The sequence below is a fragment of the Halichondria panicea genome, chromosome 9 (assembly GCF_963675165.1).
Source record: "Halichondria panicea chromosome 9, odHalPani1.1, whole genome shotgun sequence".
Classification (NCBI taxonomy): Eukaryota; Metazoa; Porifera; class Demospongiae; order Suberitida; family Halichondriidae; genus Halichondria; species Halichondria panicea.
The window spans coordinates 3,165,988-3,187,661 of record NC_087385.1 but is presented as its reverse complement, the minus strand read 5'-3'; positions in this window follow the sequence as shown (position 1 = coordinate 3,187,661).

The following is a 21,674-nucleotide window of genomic DNA, read 5'->3' as shown; positions in this document are numbered from 1 at the left end:
ACACACACACACACACACCCCCCCCACACACACACACACACAGACACGGCGTGCACAGACACGGCGTGCACACCCACATAACACACACACGGCCTGCACACTCCCACCCCCATATACACACACACAACACACAGACACAGCGTGCACACGCCCCCGGACACACATACACGGCGTGCACACACTCCCACACACACACACACACAACACACACACACGGCATGCACACACCCCCCACACTAACACACAACACACACATGGCGTGCACACCCCCCCTAACACCACACACACACTCGGCTTGCACACTCCACACACACGCACACACCAAACGGCCTGCACACCCCCTCCCCACACACACCACACACAAACACAGCGTGCACACCCCCTTCACACATACACACACACACACCACACACACACACACACCACACATACACACACACAACACACCACATACTTGCACACACCACAGACATGCACACACCACACGGCCTTGCACACTCCTTCCGTACACACACCACACACCCCCCCACACACACACACACAAACACGGCGTGCACACCACACACACACACACACAACGTGCACACCCCCATCACCCCACACCCACACATACAACACACGGCGTGCACACCCCCCCACACACACACACAAACACACACACACACACCACACACAAACACTGCATACACACCCCCACCACACAAACACACAAGACAAGACAAAACAAAATACACACAGACACACACAGACACGGCGCACGGCGTGCACACCCCCCCCACACAACACAACACACAACACACCCCTCAATACACCCACACACACACACACCACACACACGCCACACACACACACAACACAACACACCACACACACGGCTTGCACACACACACACACACAACACACCACACACAACACACCACACACATGGCTTGCACACACACACACACAAAAACACGGCGTGCACACACACACACACACACGTGTTTGTGTGTGTGTGTGTGTGTGTGTGAGCAAGCCGTGTGTGTTGTGTGTGTGTGGAACCGTGTGTGTGTGGTGTGTGTGGTATGTGTGTGTGTGTGTGTGTGTTGTGTGTTTGTGTGTGGGCGTGTTATGTGTGGGGGAGGTGTGCACACGTTGTGGGGGATGTGTGCATGTCGTGTGTGTGTTTGTGTGGGCGTGTTGTGTGTGGGGGGTGTGTGCACGTTGTGTGTGTGGTGTATGTTTGTGTGTGGGGACGTGTGCATGCGTGTAGTGTGTGTGTGTGTAGGGATGTGTGCACACGTGGTGGGCATGTGGTGTGTGTGTGTGTGTAGGGGTGTATGTGTGTGTGGTGTGTGTGTGTGTTGTGTGTAGGGGGGGTGTGCACCACGGCTTGCACACACGACACATACGACCTACACACCCCCTCACCACACATACCACACACACACACACACACACACGGCGTGCACACCCCCACACACACACACAAACACGGCGTGCACACACACACAACACACTACAACACACCACACACACAAACACGGCGTGCACACACACACAACACACTACAACACACCACACACACAAACACGGCGTGCACATACACACACACACACACACACACACACACACACGTGTTTGTGTGTGTGTGCAAGCCGTGTGTGTGTGGTGTGTGTTGTGTGTGTGTGTTTGCAAGCCGTGTGTGTGTGGTGTGTTGTGTGTGTGGTGTGTGTGTTGTGTGTGTGTTTGTGTGTGAGCGTGTTGTGTGTGGGGGGTGTGCACGCGTTGTGGGGGGTGTGTGCACGTTGTGTGTGTGGTGTGTGTGTGTATGTGGGGGCGTGTGCATGCGTGTGTGTGTGTGTGTGTGTGTGTAGGGGTGTGTGCACACGTGGTGGGCATGTGGTGTGTGTGTGTGTGTAGGGGTGTATGTGTGTGGGGGGTGTGTGTGTGTGTTGTGTGTATGGGGGGTGTGCACCACGGCTTGCACACACCACACACACCCCTTCCCCACACATACACACACACACAAACACGGCGTGCACACACACAACACACCACACACAAAAACACGGCGTGGTGTTTGCACGCCGTGTGTGTGTGTGTCCTGTGTGTGTGTGTTGTGTGTATGTGTGTGTCATGTGTGTGTGTGTTGTGTGTATGTGTTACACGCGTGTGGTGTGTGTGCGTGTGTGGGGGTGTGTGCAGGCCATGTTGGTTTTGTGTATGTGTGTGGTGGGGATGCACGCCGTGTGTGTGTGGGTGTGCACACCGTGCATGTGTGTAGGGGGTGTGTGTGTGTGCACATCGTGTGTGTTGTGTGTAGGGGGAAGCCGTGTTTGTGTGTATGTGTGTGTGTGTTGTGTGTGTGTGTGTGTGTGTGTTGTGTGGGGGTGTGAACGCCGTGTATGTGTGTAGTTGGGGGGGTGTGCATGTGTGTGTGTGTGTTGTGTGGGGATGTGAACGCCGTGTGTGTGTGTTTAGTTGGGGGGGTGTGCATGTGTTTATGTGGTGTGCGTGGGGGGTATGTGTGTGCACGCCGTGTATGTATGTGGAGGGGGTGTGCAGGCTGTGTGTTGTTTTTGCGTGTGCCGTGTTTGTGTGGTGGGTTGTGCTGGGGGGTATGCACGCTGTGTGTGTGTGTGGAGGGCGGTATGCACACGTGTGGTGTGTTGGTGTGTGTGTGGTGGTGTGTGCAGGCCATGTGTATGTGGATATGTGGGTGGAGGGGGTTGTACACGCCGTGTGTGTGTGTGTGTGGTGTGGTGTGCAAGCCGTGTTTGTGGGGTATGTGAGGGGGTGTGCTTGCCGTGTGTGTGTGTGTAGTGTGTGTGAGTGTGTGTGAGGATGGGGTGTGCAGTGTGTGTGTGTGTTGGTGTGTGTGTGGTGGTGTGTGTGTGGGTATGTGGGTGGAGGTTGTGCACGCCGTGTGTGTGTGTGTGTGGTGTGGTGTGCAAGCCGTGTTTGTGGGGTATGTCGGGGGGTGTGCATGCCGGGTGTGTGTGCAGTGTGTGTGAGTGTGTGTGAGGATGGGGTGTGCAGTGTGTGTGTGTGGTGTGAACGCCGTGTTTGTTTGTGTGTGTGTGTGTAGGGGGTTGTGCACGCGTGTGTGGGGGTGTGTGTGTGTGTGTTAGGAGGGCGTGTCACGCCGTGAGTATGTGTGTGTGTGTGTGTGTGTAGTGTGGTGTGCAAGCCGTGTTTGTGGGGTATGTGGGGGTGTGCATGCCGTGTGTGTGTTTGTAGTGTGTGTGAGTGTGTGTGAGGATGGGGTGTGCAGTGTGTGTATGTTGTGTGTACGCCGTGTTTGTTTGTGTATGTGTGTGTGGGCGGTTGTGCACGCGTGTGTGGGGGTGTGTGTGTGGAGGGGGTGTGCACGCCGTGAGTGTGTGTGTGTGTGTGGTGTGCACGCCGTGTGTGTGTGTGTGGTGTGCACGCCGTGTGTGTGTGTGTGGTGTGCACGCCGTTTTTGTGGTGTGTGTGAGGGAGGAGGGGGGTGTGTGTGTTTGGTGTACACGCCGTGTTTGTGTGTGTGTGTGTGTGTGTGTGTGGGGGGTGTGCACGCGTGTGTGTGTGTATGTTCCATATTTGTGTGTGGGGGGTGTGTGCCCGCCGTGTGGTGTATGTTGGGAGGAGGGGGTGTGCAGGCTGTGTGGTGTGGTGTGTTCGTGTGTGATGTGTGCAAGCCGTGTGTGTGTGTGTGTGTCTGAGTGTGGTGTGTGTGTTTGTGTGTGGAGGGGGTGTGCACGCCGTGTTTGTGTGTGGTGTGTGTGGGGAGGGGGTGTGCAGGTTGTGTGGTGTGTGCGTGTGTGTGGTGTGTGCAAGCCCCGTGAGTGTGGTGTGTGTGTATGTATGTGTGTGTGTGTGTGTGTAGACGGGGTGTGCATTATGTGTGGTGTGTATGGGGAGGGGATGTGCAGGCCCGTGTGGTGTGTGCAAACCGTGTGTGTGTGGTTCTTGTGTGTGTGTGTCTTGTGGTGTGTGTGAGTGAAGGGGGTGTGCACGCCGTGTTTGTGTGGTTCTTGTGTGTGTGTGTCTTGTGGTGTGTGTGAGTGAAGGGGGTGTGCACGCCGTGTTTGTGTGTGTGTATTTGTGTGTGTGTGTGTGTGTGCCGTGTGTTTGTGTGTGTGTGTGTGGTGTGTGTGGGGAGAGGGTGTGCAGGACCTGTGGTGTGAGTGGTGTGTTCAAGCCGAGTGTGTGTGTGTTGTGTTGTGTGTGTGTGTGTCTGTGTGTAGTGTGTGTGTGGTGTGTGGAGGGGAGTGTGCACGCCGCGCGCGCGTGTATGCGTATGTGTGGTGTGCACGCCGTGTTTGTGTGTGTATGTATGTGTGTGTGTGTTTCGTGTGCACGCCGTGTTTGTGTGGTGTGTGTGGGGAGGGGGTGTGTAGGCTGTGTGGTGTGTGCAAGCCGTGTTTGTGTGGTGTGTTGTGTGTGTGTGTGTGTGGGTGTTTGTGTGTGTGTGTGGTGTGTTGTGTGTGTGTGTGGGTGTTTGTGTGTGTATGTGGTGTGTGTGTGTGTGTGTGTGGGTATACATGCCATGTTTGTGTGTGTGTGTGTGGTTTATTTGTGTGTGGAGTGTGTGTGTGTGTGTAAGCCGTGCGTGGTGTGTTGTGTGTGTGTGTTGGGGGGGTGTATTGTGTTGTGTGGGGGTGTGCATGCCGTGTGTGTGTGGTGTGTGTGTAAGTGTGCACGTCGTGTGTGTAGTGAGTGAGTGTGTTGTGTGTGTGTTGTGTGTTGTGTGTGTGTTTGTATGGGGGGGTGTGTATGCCTTTCGTGTGTGTAATGTGTGTTTTGTGTGCGGGGGGGGGGGGGGGGGGGGGGGTGTGCACGCCGTGTCTGTGCGTGTTGTGTGTGTGTGTTTGTGTGTGTTTGTGTGTGTGTGGTGTGTGTTTGTGTGTATAGAGTGTGTGTGTGTGTGTTATGTGTGTGTGTTGGGGGTGTGTGTGTGTATTGTGTGTGTTTGTGTGGGTGTGTGTGGTGTTGTGTGTGTGTGTTGTGTGTGTGGAGGGGGGTGTGCCGCCGGGTCTGTGTGTTGTGTGTGTTTATGTGGGGGGTGGGAGTGTGCACGCCGTATGTGTGAGTGTGTGTGTGTTTAGAGTGTGTGTGTGTGTGTGTTGGGGGTGGGTGTGTTGGGGGGGGGTGCACATGTCATGTGTGTTTTGTGTGTGTGTGTGTTATGTGTAGTATGTATGTGGGGGGTGGGAGTGTGCAAGCCGTGTGTGTGTGATGTGTGTGTGTGTGTTGTGTGTGTTAAATGTGTTTGTATGGGGGGTGTGCATGCCGTGTGTGTTATGTGTATGTGTGTGTGTGGGGGGTGTACACGCCGTGTGTGTGGCGTGTGGACGCCGTGTCTGTGCATGTTTTGTGTATGTGTGGGGAGGGAGTGGGGGTGTGCATGCCGTGTTTGTGTGTGTGTGTTTGTGTGTGTGTGTGTGTGGTGTGTGTGTGTAGAGTTTGTGTGTGTTGTGTGTGTGTGATGTGGGGGGGATGTGCATACATGCCACGTGTGTTTTGTGTGTGTTTGTGTGGGGTGTGTGCATGTCGAGTTTGTGTGGTGTGTGTTGTGTGTTTGTGTGTGTGGAAGGGGGTGTGCACGCCGTGTGTGTGTATGTGGGGGGGTGGGAGTATGCACGCTGTGTGTGTGGTGTGTGTGTGTTTGTGTGGGGGGTGTGCATATCGTGTGTGAGTGTGGAGGGGGTGTTCACGCCGTGTGTGTGTGTGTTTGGTGTGCACGCCGTGTTTGTGTGTGTGTGTGGTGTGTGTGGGGAGGGGGTGTGTAGGCCGTGTGGTGTGTTGTGTGTGTGTGTGGTTTTTGTGTGTGTGGAGTGTGTGTGTGTGTGTGGTATTTGTGTGTGTGGAGTGTGTGTGTGTGTGTATAAACCATGTGTGGTGTGTTGTGTGTGTGATGGGGGGGTGTGCTGTGTTGTGTGTGTTTGTGTGGGGGTGTGTGTGTGTGTGTGTGGTGTGTGTTGTGTGGTGTGTGTGTGTATGTGTGTGTATGTGTGTGTATGTGTGGGGGGGTGTGTGCACGCCGTGTCTGTGTGTGTTGTGTGTGTAAGTGTGCACGCCGTGTGTGTAGTGTGAGTGTGTTGTGTGTGTGTGTTGTGTGTGTGTGTTTTGTGTGTGTGTTTATGGGGGAGTGTGCATACCGTGCGTGTGTGGGGGGGTTGTACACGCCGTGTGTGTGGCGTGTGTGTTTGTATGTGTGTGTGTGTGTGGTTTGTGTGTGTAGAGTGTGTGTGTGTGTTTTGGGGGGGTGTGCATGCCACGTGTGTTTTGTGTGTGTTTGTGTGGGGTTTGTGCATGTCATGTGTGTGATATGAGTTGTGTGTGTGTTGGGGGGTGGGAGTATGCACGCTGTGTGTGTGATGTGTGTGTTGTGTGTGTTTGTGTGGGGGGGTGTGCATATCGTTTGTGAGTGTTGAGGGGGTGTGCACCCCGTGTGTGTGTGTGTGGTTTGCACGCAGTGTATGTGTAGTGTGTGAGTGTGTTGTGTGTGTGTGTGTGTGTGGGGGGGTAAACACGCCGTGTCTATGCGTGTTGTGTGTGTGTGTGGGGAAGGAGTGGGGGTGTGCATGCCGTGTGTGTGTGTGTTTGTGTGTGTGTGGTGTGTGTGTGTAGAGTGTGTGTGTGTTGTGTGTGTGTATGTGGTGGGGTGGGAATATGCACGCTGTGTGTGTGTGGGGTGTGTGTGTTGTGTGTGGGGGGGTGTGTGGGGGGGTGTGCGCGGAGTGTCTGTGTGTGTTGTGTGTGTGTATGTCGGGGGTGTATGTGGGGGGGTGGGAGTATGCACGCTGTGTGTGTGTGGGGTGTGTATTGGACGTGTTTGTGTGGGGGGTGAGCATATTGTGTGTGTTGTGTGTGGGGAGGGAGTGTGCAAGCCGTGTTGTGTGTGTGTGTGTGTGCAAGCCGAGTGTGTGTGGTGTGTGTGTGTGTGTGTGTGCGAGCCGTGTGTGTGTGGTGTGTTGTGTGTGTGTGTGTGTGTGTGTGTGGAGGGGGTGTGCACGTTGTTGTGTGCACGCAATGTGAGTGTGTGTGTGTGTGTTTGGTGTGCACGTCGTGTTTGTGTGGGGGGGGTGAGCACGCCGTGTGTGTTGTGTGTGTGGGGAGGGAGTGTGCAAGCCGTGTAGTGTGTGCGTGTGTTTGCAAGCCAAGTGTTTGTGGTGTGTGTGTGTGTGTGTGCGAGCCGTGTGTGTGGTGTGTTGTGTGTGTGTGTGTGTTTTTTTTTGTTTGTGTGTGTGTGTGTGTGTGTGTGTGTGTGTGGTGTGCACGCCGTGTTTGTGTGTGTGTGTGGGGTGTAGGTGGTATGTGTGCGTGTGTGTGGTGTGTGCAAGCCGTGTGTGTGTGGTGTGTTGTGTGTTGTAGGGTGTGGGGGTGGTGTGTGTGCATGTGTGTGGTTTGTGCAAGCCGTGTGTGTGTGGTGTGTTGTGTGTTGTGTGTTGTGTGTGTGTAAGCCGTGTGTGTGTGGTGTGTTGTGTGTGTGTTTGTGTGTGTGATGTGTGTGTAGGGGGGTGTGCAGCCGTGTGTGTTGTGTGTGTGTGTGTATGTGTGTGTGTGTGTAGAGTATGTGTGTGTTTTGTGTGTTTGTGTGTGTTTGTGTGCATGTTGTGTGTGTGTGTGGTGTGTGTTGTGTGTGTGTGGGGGGGTGTGCACGCCGTGTGTGCGTGTGTGTGTGGGGTGTGTGTGTATATGGGGGGGTGTTTGTGTATGTGGGGTGTGCACGCCGTGTGTGCGTGTGTATGTGGGTGTGTGTGTGTGTGTGTGGGGGGGTGTTTGTGTATGTGGGGTGTGCACGCCTTATGTGTGTGGTGTGTGAGTGTGTTGTGGGTGTGTGTAGAGTGTGTGGGTGTGTTGGGGGGTGTGCAGCCGTGTGTGTGTTGTGTGTGTGTGTGTATGTGTGTGTGTGTGTGTGGGGGGTGTGCACGCCGTTTTTGTGTGTGTGTGTGTGTGTGTGTAGAGTATGTGTGTGTTGCGTGTGTTTGTGTGTTTGTGTGCATGTTGTGTGTGTGTGGTGTGTGTTGTGTGTGTGTGGGGGGTGTGCACGCTGTGTTTGCGTGTGTATGTGGGGTGTGTGTGTATGTGGGGGGTGTTTGTGTATGTGGGGTGTGCACGCCGTATGTGTGTGGTGTGTGAGTGTGTTGTGGGTGTGTGTAGAGTGTGTATGTGTGTGTTGGATTCAGCATACACTGTATATTGCAAATAATACAGCAGTATGAACATAGTGTAAATTTTGGTGTTGAAATCTGGACCCGGGCCTTAAGTGCGCAGAGTGTGTGTGTGATGTGTGTTGTGTGGGGGGTGTGCATATCGTTTGTGAGTGTGGAGGGGGTGTGCACGCCGTGTGTGTGTGTGTGGTTTGCACGCAGTGTATGTGTGTAGTGTGTGAGTGTGTTGTGTGTGTGTGTGTGTTTGTATGCCATGTGTGTGTGTGTTTGTTTTGGGGGGTGTGTGCTTGTCGTGTGTGTGTGGTGTGTGTTGTGTGTGTATGTGTGGGGGGGTGTGTGTGTGTTATGTGTGTTATGTGTGTAGTATGTATGTGGGGGGTGGGAGTGTGAACGCCGTGTGTGTGGTGTGTGAGTGTGTGTGTTGTGTGTGTTGTGTGTGTGTGTTTGGGGTGTGCATGCCGTGTGTGTTGTGTGTGTGTGTGTGTGTGGGGGGTAAACACGCCGTGTGTATGGCGTGTGCACGCCGTGTCTGTGCGTGTTGTGTGTGTGTGTGCGGAAGGAGTGGGGGTGTGCATGCCGTGTGTGTGTGTGTTTGTGTGTGTGTGTGTGGTGTGTGTGTGTAGAGTGTGTGTGTGTGTTGTGTGTGTGTGTGGTGGGGTGGGAGTATGCACGCTGTGTGTGTGTGGGGTGTGTGTTGTGTGTGGGGGTGGTGTGTGGGGGGGTGTGTGGGGGGGTGTGCGTGCAGTGTCTGTGTGTGTTGTGTGTGTGTATGTGGGGGGGGGTGGGAGTATGCACGCTGTGTGTGTGTGGGGTGTGTATTGGATGTGTTTGTGTGGGATGGGTGTGCATATCCTGTGTGAGTGTGGAGGGGGTGCACGCCGTGTGAGTGTGTGTGTTTGGTGTGCACGTCGTGTTTGTGTGGGGGGGTGAGCACGCCGTGTGTGTTGTGTGTGTGGGGAGGGAGTGTGCAAGCCGTGTTGTGTGTGCGTGTGTGTGCAAGCCGAGTGTGTGTGGTGTGTGTGTGTGCGAGCCGTGTGTGTGGTGTGTTGTGTGTGTGTGTGTGTGTGTGTGTGTGTGTGGAGGGGGTGTGCACGTTGTGTGTGCACGCAGTGTGAGTGTGTGTGTGTGTGTTTGGTGTGCACGCCGTGTTTGTGTAGGGGGGTGAGCACGTCATGTTTGTGTGGGGGGGTGAGCACGCCGTGTATATTGTGTGTGTGGGGAGGGAGTGTGCAAGCCGTGTTGTGTGTGTGTGTGTGCAAGCCGAGTGTGTGTGGTGTGTGTGTGTGTGTGTGTGCGAGCCGTGTGTGTGGTGTGTTGTGTGTGTGTGTGTGTGTGTGTGTGTGTGTGTGTGTGTGGAGGGGGTGTGCACGTTGTGTGTGCACGCAGTGTGAGTGTGTGTGTGTGTGTTTGGTGTGCACGCCGTGTTTGTGTGGGGGGGTGAGCACGTTTGTGTGGGGGGGTGAGCACGCCGTGTATATTGTGTGTGTGGGGAGGGAGTGTGCAAGCCGTGTTGTGTGTGTGTGTGCAAGCCGAGTGTGTGTGGTGTGTGTGTGTGTGTGTGTGCGAGCCGTGTGTGTGGTGTGTTGTGTGTGTGTGTGTGTGTGTGTGTGTGTGTGTGGAGGGGGTGTGCACATTGTGTGTGCACGCAGTGTGAGTGTTGTGTGTGTTTGGTGTGCACGCCGTGTTTGTGTGGGGGAGTGAGCACGCCGTGTGTGTTGTGTGTGTGGGGAGGGAGTGTGCAAGCCATGTGGTGTGTGCGTGTGTTTGCAAGCCAAGTGTTTGTGGAGTGTGTGTGTGTGTGTGTTCGAGCCGTGTGTGTGGTGTGTTGTGTGTGTGTGTGTGTGTTTTTGTGTGTGTGTGTGTGTGTGTGTGTGTGTGTGGGGTGGTGTGTGTGCATGTGTGTGGTTTGTGCAAGCCATGTGTGTGTGGTGTGTTGTGTGTTGTGTGTTGTGTGTGTGTAAGCCGTGTGTGTGTGTGGTGTGTTGTGTGTGTGTTTGTGTGTATGATGTGTGTGTAGGGGGGGTATGCAGCCGTGTGTGTGTTGTGTGTGTGTGTGTATGTGTGTGTGTGTGTGTGGGGGTATGCACGCCGTGTTTGTGTGTGTGTGTGTGTGTGTGGAGGGAGTGTGCACGCTGTGTGTGCACGCAGTGTGTGTGTGTGTGTGTGTGTGTGTGTGTGGTGTGCACGCCGTGTTTGTGTGAGTGTGTGGGGTGTAGGGGTGGTATGTGTGCGTGTGTGTGTGGTGTGTGCAAGCCGTGTGTGTGTGGTGTGTTGTGTGTTGTGGGGTGTGGGGGTGGTGTGTGTGCATGTGTGTGGTTTGTGCAAGCCGTGTGTGGTGTGTTGTGTTGTGTGTGTGTAAGCCGTGTGTGTGTGTGTGGTGTGTTGTGTGTGTAAGCCGTGTGTGTGTGTGTGTAGTGTGTTGTGTGTGTGTTTGTGTGTGTGATGTGTGTGTAGGGGGGGTGTGCAGCCGTGTGTTGTGTGTGTGTGTGTATGTGTGTGTGTGTGTTGGGGGTGTGCACGCCGTGTTTGTGTGTGTGTGTGTGTGTGTGTGTAGAGTATGTGTGTGTTGTGTGTGTTTGTGTGCATGTTGTGTGTGTGGTGTGTGTTGTGTGTGTGTGGGGGTAGTGTGCACTCCGTGTGTGCGTGTGTATGTGGGGTGTGTGTGTATGTGGGGGGGTGTTTGTGTATGTGGGGTATGCATGCCGTATGTGTGTTGTGTGTGAGTGTGTTGTGGGTGTGTGTAGAGTATGTGTGTTTGTATATGTGGGGTGTGCACGCCGTATGTGTGTGGTGTGTGAGTGTGTTGTGGGTGAGTGTAGAGTGTGTGTGTGTGTGTGTTGGGGGGTGTGCACGCCATGTGTGTCTTTGTGTGGGGGGTTTGTGCATGTCGTGTGTTGTGTGTGTTGTGTGTGTGTTGTGTGTGTTTGTATGGGGGGGTGTGCATGCCGTGCGTGTGTGTGTGTGTAGGGAAGGGGCGTACACGCCGTGTGTGTGTGTCCAGGGGGGGTGTGCACGCCGTGTCTGTGCGTGTGTGGGGGGGGTGGGTGTGCATACCGTGTTTGTGTGTGTGGTTTTTGTGTGTGTAGAGTGTGTGTGTGTTGTGTGTGTTTGTGTGTAGAGTGTGTGCATGTCGTGTATTGTGTATGTGTGTGGGGGGTGTGCACACCGTGTGTGTGTGTGTGTGTGTGTTGTGTGTGTGTATGTGGGTGTGTGTAGAGTGTGTGTATGTGGGTGTGTGTAGAGTGTGTGTGTGTGGTGGGGGGTGTGCACGCCATGTGTGTATTTGTGTGGGGGTGTGTGCATGCCGTATGTGTGTAGTGTGTGTGTGAGGGGGGTGTGCACGCCGTGTGTGTGTGTGTTGTGTGTGTGTATGTGGGGGGATGGGAGTGTACACGCTGTGTGTGTGGTGTGTGAGTGTGTTGTGTTGTGTGTGTTCCGTGTGTGTGTGTGGTGTGTGTGTGTGTCGTATGTTGTGTGTGTGTGTGTGTGTGTGGGGGGGTGTGCAGGGGGGGTGTGCACACCGTGTGTGTGTTGTGTGTGTTTGTGTGGGGGTGTGTGCAGGGGGTGTGTGCATGTCGTGTGTGTGTGGTGTGTGTGTGTTGTGTGTGTGTGTGGGTGGGGGGTGTGCACGCCGTGTCTGTGTGTTGTGTGTGTGTGTATGAGGAGGGTGGGATTGTGCACGCCGTATGTGTGGTGTATGATGTGTGAGTGTGTGTGTATAGTGTGTGTGTGTGTGTTGGGGGGTGTGAACGCCATGTGTGTGTTTGTATGGGGGGTGTGTGCATGTCGTATGTTGTGTGTGTGTGTGTGTGGGGGGGTATGCACGTTGTGTGTGTGTGTGGAGGGGGTGTGCACGCCGTGTGTGTGTGTGTGTGGTGTGCACGCCGTGTTTGTGTGGGGGGTGTGTGGTGTGTGTGTGTGGAGGGGGTGTTGCACGCCGTGTGTGTGTGTGTGCGTGTGTTTGAGCCGAGTGTGTGTGGTGTGTTGTGTGTGGTGTGTTGTGTCTGTGCGAGCCGTGTGTGTGGTGTGTTGTGTGTGTTGTGTGTGGTGTGTTGTGTATGTGCGAGCCGTGTGTGTGGTGTGTTGTGTGTGTGTGTGTGTGTGGTATGTAAGCCGTGTGGGTGTGGTGTGTTGTGTGTGGTGTGTGTGTGTGTGTGTGTGTGTGTGGTGTGTATGGTGATGGGTGCACGCCGTGTGTGTATAGGGAGTGTGCACGCCGTGTCTGTGTGTCTTGTGTGAGGGTGTTGTGGGTGTGTGTAGAGTGTATGTGTGTTGTGTGTGTGTTGGGGGGGTGTGCATGCCATGTGTGTGTTTGTGTGGGGGTGTGTGCATGCCGTGTTTGTGTGGTGTTTGTGTTGTGTGTGTGCGTGTGTGGGGGGTGTGCACGCCGTGTGTGTGTGTGTTGTGTGTGTGTGTATGTGGGAGGGTGGGAGTGTACACGCTGTGTGTGGTGTGTGGTGTTGTGTGTGTGTTCCGTGTGTGTGTGTGGTGTGTGTGTGTGTGTGTGTTGTATGTGTGGGGGGGTTTGCGTATGTGGGTGGTGTGCACGCCGTGTCTGCAGTGTGTGTGTTGCCCCTGTGTGTGCGTATTGTGTGTGTGTGTTGTGTGTGTGTGGGGATGTGCACGCCGTGTCTGCAGTGCGTGTGTGTTGTGTGTTGCCCCTGTGTGTGCGTATTGTGTGTGTGTTGTGTGTGTGTGGGGGGTGTGCACGCCGTGATTGTGTGTGGGGGTGTGCACACCGTGATTGTGTGTGGGGGTGTGCACGCTGTGTGTATGTGGGGGGTAGGAGTGTGCAATGTGTGTGTTGTGTGTGTGTTTGTGTGGGGGGGTGTGCATGCCGTGAGTGTGTGTGGGGGGTGTGCACGCTGTGTGTATTTGGGGGTGGGGTTGTGCATGTGTGTGTGTGTGTGTGTGTGGGGTGTGTGTGTGTGTTAGTAGGGGTTTGCATGTGTGTGTGTGTGTGTGTGTGGTGTGTGTATGTGTTGTGTGTGTGTGTGGGGTGTGTGTGGGATAATAAACCACACATTAGACTATCCACGTAGTAGTAGTACAGTCTATAGTTTCCCCCCTGGACATACAATCACATATAAGGAACGCTCTTACACACACACAATTTCAAAGATTCTACAAAATCCTGTATTGAAGACCACTAACTACGCACCCATTGCCTCAAAAATATCATTCGTCGCTACCTCCACTTCTGCCCAACCTTTTCAACCGAGCGCTAGCTGGACCGTCCAAGGCAGATCCTCACTGAATAATCAAGGTGTGGGTGCTAGAAAATTAACAACATGCAAGTACTTATATACCTGAGAAACAATTGGGATACAATTGCGATGCTGATGGGATACTAACAAATACCCAAAATTAATACCCTCTACTCTACAGACATTTAAAAATCCATACCTCATGAACCATACATTGTTTCAATGGCTCGTAACTATTCCTACAGGTAGACCGGGGGTACCATGACATCATCATCGTTACCTAGCAACAGCAACTGACCACCCCCAACTGATTAGCGATTGTTGTATGAGTGACTAGACGTGTTCTCAATGTTCTCACGGTGACATGGTGGGTTGGGTTCGATCTCTGCAAGGCAGATGCTACTGTACACTTACCAGATCCCGTTATTATGCCTCGGTGCGCAAACAAGGTGCATACGAGGTGCAGTGTCCCACAGACACACTACCGTATATTGGCATTATTATGCAAATAATACGAACATAGTACGAACATAGTGTTAAATTTTGGCCAGACCCGGCCGCGTAGACTTGGGCATTTGACTCCATTGTTTGCTTACTGAGAATGCTTTTCTTGATATCTATATTGTTTCTGGCGACTTGTGACCTGTTTGACATATAAACTAATGAACTCGAGTCATAAGGAGCAAACAGTAGAACTTTTGTTTTTTTTACATCTTGAGTGCATGTACTGAAAGCTCAGCTTCCAGTGAACCACCACCTGTTACACCTGTTACATCATATGATGTCATATGACATTATCATTCCAAAATGGCTGCTAGAATATGTGTACGTTGGAAAATATGTAACTATCTTATTATATTTGAGTTAAGTTCTTGTGCAAGTACTTCGTTCGTTACCTAGTGCAGGTGATTTTTTGAGTTAACCGATTATACGCCCTGACTTGCGGAAATACCCCCGCAGCCATATTGATTTTTTTAAATGCACAAATTAATCAGTTCTTAGAAAACTGTTCGTAACTTGGAAGTGCTTCGACTTTTGATTGTGCAAGTTAGACTAGGAAGACTATCTCGAAGGTTTGGCTGTGATCTGCTTCTGTCAAGCGGTTAAGTAGTAGTTACGTATAATACTGCTTTGGCTTTTAGAAGCTTCATACAGCCTAATACTTACTGTAGTAGACGTAGCTGTAGAGTTTGTAGCTGTAGAGTTTGTAGTGCTGAGAAGCGTTTTTTCTGTGCAGGTACTGGATGTAAAGAAAAACAGTGGCATGTTCATAGTTATAATGTTCATAGTTATAGGCTGAGTCTGAGGTCTCTATGGGTTTTGAGACCCGAAGGCCCGAGGCTGTAACATCTCGAGTGTAGCGAGGGTGCTACTAAGGTCTCAAAACTGACCGTTGGACGTTTCCTATAACTGATTTAGAATAGTGCTAAGCCACAAAGAAGACCCTGTTCTTACAAACCTCAAGCACCTCAAGCAACTAGTCTATATTAAAAAAACTCACATTGAAGGCAGTTTCCGTCTCGTTAATAGAAAGTTGCTATTCGCACTAGCTGCTACAAAGCGGCACTGCAGACTTTTAAAAATTAGTTTTTAATGATGCACTGCATCACATCAACTGTGTGTGTTTGCATGTGTATGTATCATGTAAAAAATATTAAATGCATGTAGTGAACATATAATGGACCTCCATAGAACTGAGAGGTCAACTCCAAGTAACCAATCAGATTGCACCATTTGTGACAAGCATGAATATTTAGAGTCTACTTTAGGGTTATAAAATCAGGCATATATTTAAAATACAAATACAACCGGTTGCAAGTACTTGTTCGTACTTGTTGCATGCGTTTGTAGAATCGCTAGAAGCTAAGTAGTTGTAGGTAGATAGTAGTTTGTAGTGCTAGGCAGCATTGATTAGCAGAGGTGGTGGAGCCGCGTATGTACAAAACAGTGGCAGTGGCAGCGCGAGGTGAGCCAGGATACGTATTACGTTTGTTGACTAGTTTAGAACTGGTGTGTATAATAACCTATTACGTAATATACACTGCAAAAGTTGATCTGTTATTTCAACAACAAAAAGTGTGCGTGGACAATGAATCTATGCTCATCGTATGACCAATAAAATTGTTCTTTTTAACAATTAACATTTGTTATTTTTGTAGCAAGGACAACAGATGAAGTTTGTGGCTAGTCTTGTTCACTCAACAGTCCCAAAATTGTTTGTCTGACAAAATAGAGGATAGTCACTGCATTCTATTAGCAATGTCTGTTGTGTTCATGTAGCTTATTATGTCGCAAGGCAGAAGCTTATGCTAAATCAACTAACCAATGCAATTGTTACATGGACAAATCATTTTGTTTGATTAATCAATTTCAATTAGAAGCACGTGAAATACTGTCATCATCACGAAGAAAATAATATAATAACGAATGCATACATGTAGAGTTCTGCATACACGTAGCTTTAAAGTATATATAATTATAGTTAGATGAATGACCTGTGCTTCCTGATGTTACAGTCCCGATCGCTCTCGCGCTCCTCAGAATGAGAAGTGTCTATCGAAAACTTTCGAGAGATTCCGGACTTGAAATTGATGGGTTTTTCTTTTGGGTCGGTTTTTCTTTTGACGGGATCTCGATAACCTTTTCTTGAATGAAAGTCCAAAATTAAAATTCTCCTGTCTTCTCATGATAGGAAAGATTAAAGATGTAATGAGCAGAGGCTGTTCGTTTCCAGCATCATGTGTTGTTCAACGAGCTGCTGGCTGACGTCATGCTCTTCCAGGTCCCCTTTAAACCATAGGTTCCTGGCTTCTTTCATCGGAGTTCCTTTCTGCATGCAAACGTACTTGTATGCATAAGTATAAGATTATGCACATGTTAGCTTTACAAATAACTTACTGACACAACTTTCAAAATGAAGGGTATATGGGTATCCGAAACCTTCTTGGAGCGCCCAGGTGAGAACAAAATGAAGAGACACGTACGAAAACATATTTTTAAGACAAATTACAAGCCGTAGTGGTATTATTGGTGTTTAATTACACAGAGACGACGACACGACACACTAATGACACACTAATTGGTGTAAGCTGGGTGACGTATCAGCGTACTTGAGTTTTTCTGCACATAGCCATAACCCATTTAGGGAAGTCGTCTTCTCCTAAGTTGTCTTGAGATGTGACCAAACACAAATCCACTGTAGCCTATAATAACAAGTCAAATCTAACACGAAATTGGTGTATGCACAAGAAGTGATAATACTCACATAAATCATTTTCTTGAGTAGAGGGAATTCTGCTATTCCACTTTTTGCCCATGAGCCTCCGCCTGCCTCCACCCGCGGCTAACACTATTACCGCGAGCGGTAAAGGGTCACCGCCTCATTTTGCCGGTCGAGCGGTAAACGAGAAAATGCCGCCAGCGGGTAAAGGGTCACCGCCTCATTTAGCCGTCAGCGGTAAAACCTTTACCCGCCTGAAAATACCGCCCTGACCGCCTGCACCTTGGTTTACGTATGGTTCTTACTATTAGTGAACGTGAGCAACGTGAGCCTCAGAGGCAGTGAGGTGAGTGAGAGTTGACCTGTGCTTCCTAGATCCTCCCTATCTCTGTTAAACTGGAAGGTCCTATAAATGTATTTTGGCACGGCTATGGACGATTCAAAAGAAGGTTTGTTTTATTCACTTCACCACACGTACACAGGAATAAATGTTTGTTTGCTTGTAGCTGGTTAAAGTGAAAGTTTCGAAAAATGGGGTGACTTGGTGATGCCCTAGCCTCGACCCCAGGCCGATCCGTCTCCAATTGAATGCTAGATCGCCTACTAGGCCTGGTATTGATTGTATTTGGGCGTGATCTGGGCGTGGTTTTTTAATACAAATTGACTCTGCGGTATAGGTACACAACAAAAAATGAATCCTCCAACAGTGGTCTTAAACAACAGCCTCTGGGGCAGTATACAGCAGGAAATATTTCCCAGAAGACACTTCTTTGGCAGTGGCAACCAAATCTTTGTCGATTCCTTTATTGCTACTGAGGATGGCAGCAGAAACACCTCTATTCAGGCTATTGTTTAGACTCCTGACCTGGTCAATCATGAGTCTCATGATGAGAGATACAAGGGGAGAGACAATAACAAGAACAACACTTTTGTCAACAGGAGGAGCCTTGGTCCTACCTAGCTTGTAGTATTAAAAAGGGTAGCAACTGATATAGCAGAGAGACTTGCCATACCCGTACCCTGTTGGGAACCACGTCCCTTCCCTCAAACAGGAGCTTGAGAGCCTGTGCCTGTTTTGCCATGAGAGTGAGGCCATCTTGCTTCAAACAAGACAACACGTTGCATGCCATAGCTAGCTAGCTATAAATTGAGAACATGACACGGAGCTACATTACTGTAAATTTTACGGGAGTAAAATGCCTCTACGTACACCTTTAGTATTACAGAAAAAAAGCAGGAAACAAAATGTGAAGAATCTCTGCTTTAGTTTCCGGTTCCTGCCACGCCCAGATACAATCAATACCAGGCCGTATTTTTCAACTTGCTAGGTGATGCCCCAGATGAAAGCAGGTGAATGTACACACACAACACACCACACACACTCGGCTTGCACACACCACACACACGCACACACCACGTGGCCTACACACTCCCTCCCCACACACACCCCTCCCCACACACACACGGCGTGCACACCCCCTCCACACACACACACACGAACACGGCGTGCACACCACACACACACACACACAAACACACATACACACACACACCACACACACCACACACACTCGGATTGCACACACCACACACACGCACACACCACACGTCCACACACCACACACACCCCCACACACACACACAAACACGGCGTGCACACCACACACACACACACATGCACACCCCCCCACACACACGGCCTGCACACACTACACGGCCTGCACACCCCCTCCCCACACACACACCCTCCCCACACACACACACCACACACACACGGCCTGCACACACACACGGCATGCACACACACCACACACACACACGGCGTTCACACCCACACACAACACACACACACACGGCCTCCCACACACCACACACACGCACACACCACACACACACAAACACGGCGTGCACACCACACACACACACACATGCACACCCCCCCACACCCCCCCACACACACACACACATGGTCTGCACACACTACACACCCACACGGCCTGCACACCCCCTCCCCACACACACACACACGGCCCCCCACACACCAAACACACACGGCCCCACACAATACACACACTCCCACACACACACGGCTCCCACACACACACGGCCTGCACACACACACCACACACACACACGGCGTTCACACCCACATACAACACACAACACACCCCTCCCCACACACACACACGGCCTCCCACACACCACACAGGCGTTCACACGCACACACACACCCCCCACACCACACACGCACACGGCGTTCACACCCCCACACAAAACACACAAACATGGTGTGCACACCCCCACCCCCACACACAAATCACGGCGTGCACACACCACCCAAAAACCACACGGCACACACACACCACACACACACACCCCCCCACACACACACGGCATTCACACCCCCACAAAACACGGCGTGCACACACACACACACACAGACACGGCATACACACGCACACACACACTCCCCACACACCACACACGGCGTTCACACCCCCACACAAAACACACAAACACGGTGTGCACACCCACCCCCCACACACAAATCACGGCGTGCACACACTACCCAAAAACCACACGGCACACACACACACACCACACACACACACCCCCCCACACACACACGGCATTCACACCCCACAAAACACGGCGTGCACACACACACACACACACTGACACGGCATACACACGCACACCCCCCACACACCACACACGGCGTTCACACCCCCACACAAAACACACAAACACGGTGTGCACACCCCCACCCCCCCCACACAAATCATGGCGTGCACACACCACCGCACACACCACCACACGGCACACACACCACACACCCCCACACACACACGGCGTTCACACCCCCACACAACACACACACACAGACAGGGCATACACACGCACACCACACACGGCGTTCACACCCCCACACAAAACACACAAACACGGCGTGCACACCCCCACCCCCCCACACACAAATCACGGCGTGCACACACCACCCAAAAACCATACGGCACACACACACCACACCCCCCCACACACACACGGCGTTCACACCCCCACACCCCCACACACACACATGGCGTTCACACCCCTACACAACACGGCGTGCACACCCCACCAGACACACACACACAGACACGGCATACACACACACATACACACACGGCGGTCACAACACACACACACACACCCACCCCCTCACACACACACACAGACACGGCAGACACGGCATACACACACACACACACGGCGGTCACAACACACACACACACATGCACACACACACACAACACACACAACACACACAGACACGGCAACGGCATGCACACCCCCCCACACAAACACACACAACACACACATTGCACACTCCCACTCCCCACATACACACACACAACACACACAGACACAACACACACAGACACGGCATGCACACCCCCACACAAACACACAACACACACACAACACACATATTGCACACTCCCACTCCCCACATACACACACACAAACACACATAGACACGGCCCCCCACACACACACACGGCACACGGCGTGCACACCCCCCACACACACGCACACAACACGCACACACAGGGGCAATACACACACGGCGTGCACACCCCCACAACACACACACACACACACGGCATGCACACACCCAACACACAACACACACACACCCAACACACTCACAGCGTGTACACTCCCAACCCCCCCACATACACACACACACACAACACACACAGACACGGCGTGCACACCCCCCCCACACACACACGGCACACACCCCCCACACAAACACATGGCCATGGCGTGCACACTCTACACACACCCACAACACACCCCACACGCGTGCACACACCCCCACACAAACACGGCGTGCACACCACACACACACACACACGGCGTGCTCCACACACACACACAGCCCCGTGAAAGAGCAGCTCAATGCGCATGTGCTGGTACCTACAGCGTGCGCATAGCTCTCGGTAGCAAGGACGTCGTCCAAAGCGTGCGCATAGCTCCAACACAACGAAATTTTGAAAAATCTCGGTAGCAAGGACGACGTATGGCCAGGAAAGGAGGTATAACCAGGTGCAGTGTCTGTGTAGATGTACTTTTGGTGTTTCTTTTTCACTTTCAAGATTTTGGTTGCACAGTGGCGGATCCAGGGGGGAGCCATGGATCCCCCCTTTCAGACTAAACAGCTACCAGCTAGCTATTTATCAGTATTGTAGCCAGTATTGTAGCTTGATTCAATGATTGTACCTACTGTGTTAGCCAGTATTGTAGCTTGATTCAATGATTGTACCTACTGTGTTCAGGTTAGCCTAGGTTAGCACTGTTCGTGGCAGAGCTAGCTAGCTCTACGCAAGTTTATTATGGGACTTCCCCTGGGATTTTACCTATTTACGTGTGACCGGAAGTGGGCGTAACCCCAAAAAAATTTCGAGCTATGCGCGACTTTCACTACTCGCGCTGCGCGCTCGTAGTTTGGAACCTATTTCCTGGATCCGCCATTGATGCATACAAGTTATTATGCCTCGGTGCGCAAACGAGGTGTGCAGTGTCCCACAGACACACTACCGCAGACACACTACCGTATATCTACCGTGGCATTATTATGCAAATAATACGAACATAGTACAAACATAGTGTACAAACATAGTTTGGCCAGAACTCATGCTTTTCTTGATATCTATATTGCCATTTGCTACATATTATGCTACATATTAACCCTTTCCCCACTTTAGCCGACTATAGTCGGCATAGCTACTGATAAATTTCAAAAAATCTTTGTGCACTCTGTGTTGGAGCTATGCACACACTGCAAGTACCAGCACATGGGCATTGAGCTGCTCTTCCACATGGTATTTTTAATATTTTGCTTCGAGGTACGGTTCGATCAGAATTGTCGAAAGAAAAGTGACTGTTTTATAATTGCTACAAGGTCTTCGTAGTACAACCTCAGGGAGGTTCTAGGGAAGCTAGAGAGTGAGAATATCGATGCCTTGTAGAGTGAGAGGGCTAGGTAGGAAGCTTCCTTTCAGAGGTCAAGCTAAGCCTGAGAATCCTGAGGAAGACGCACTTGAGGTGGACCATCTT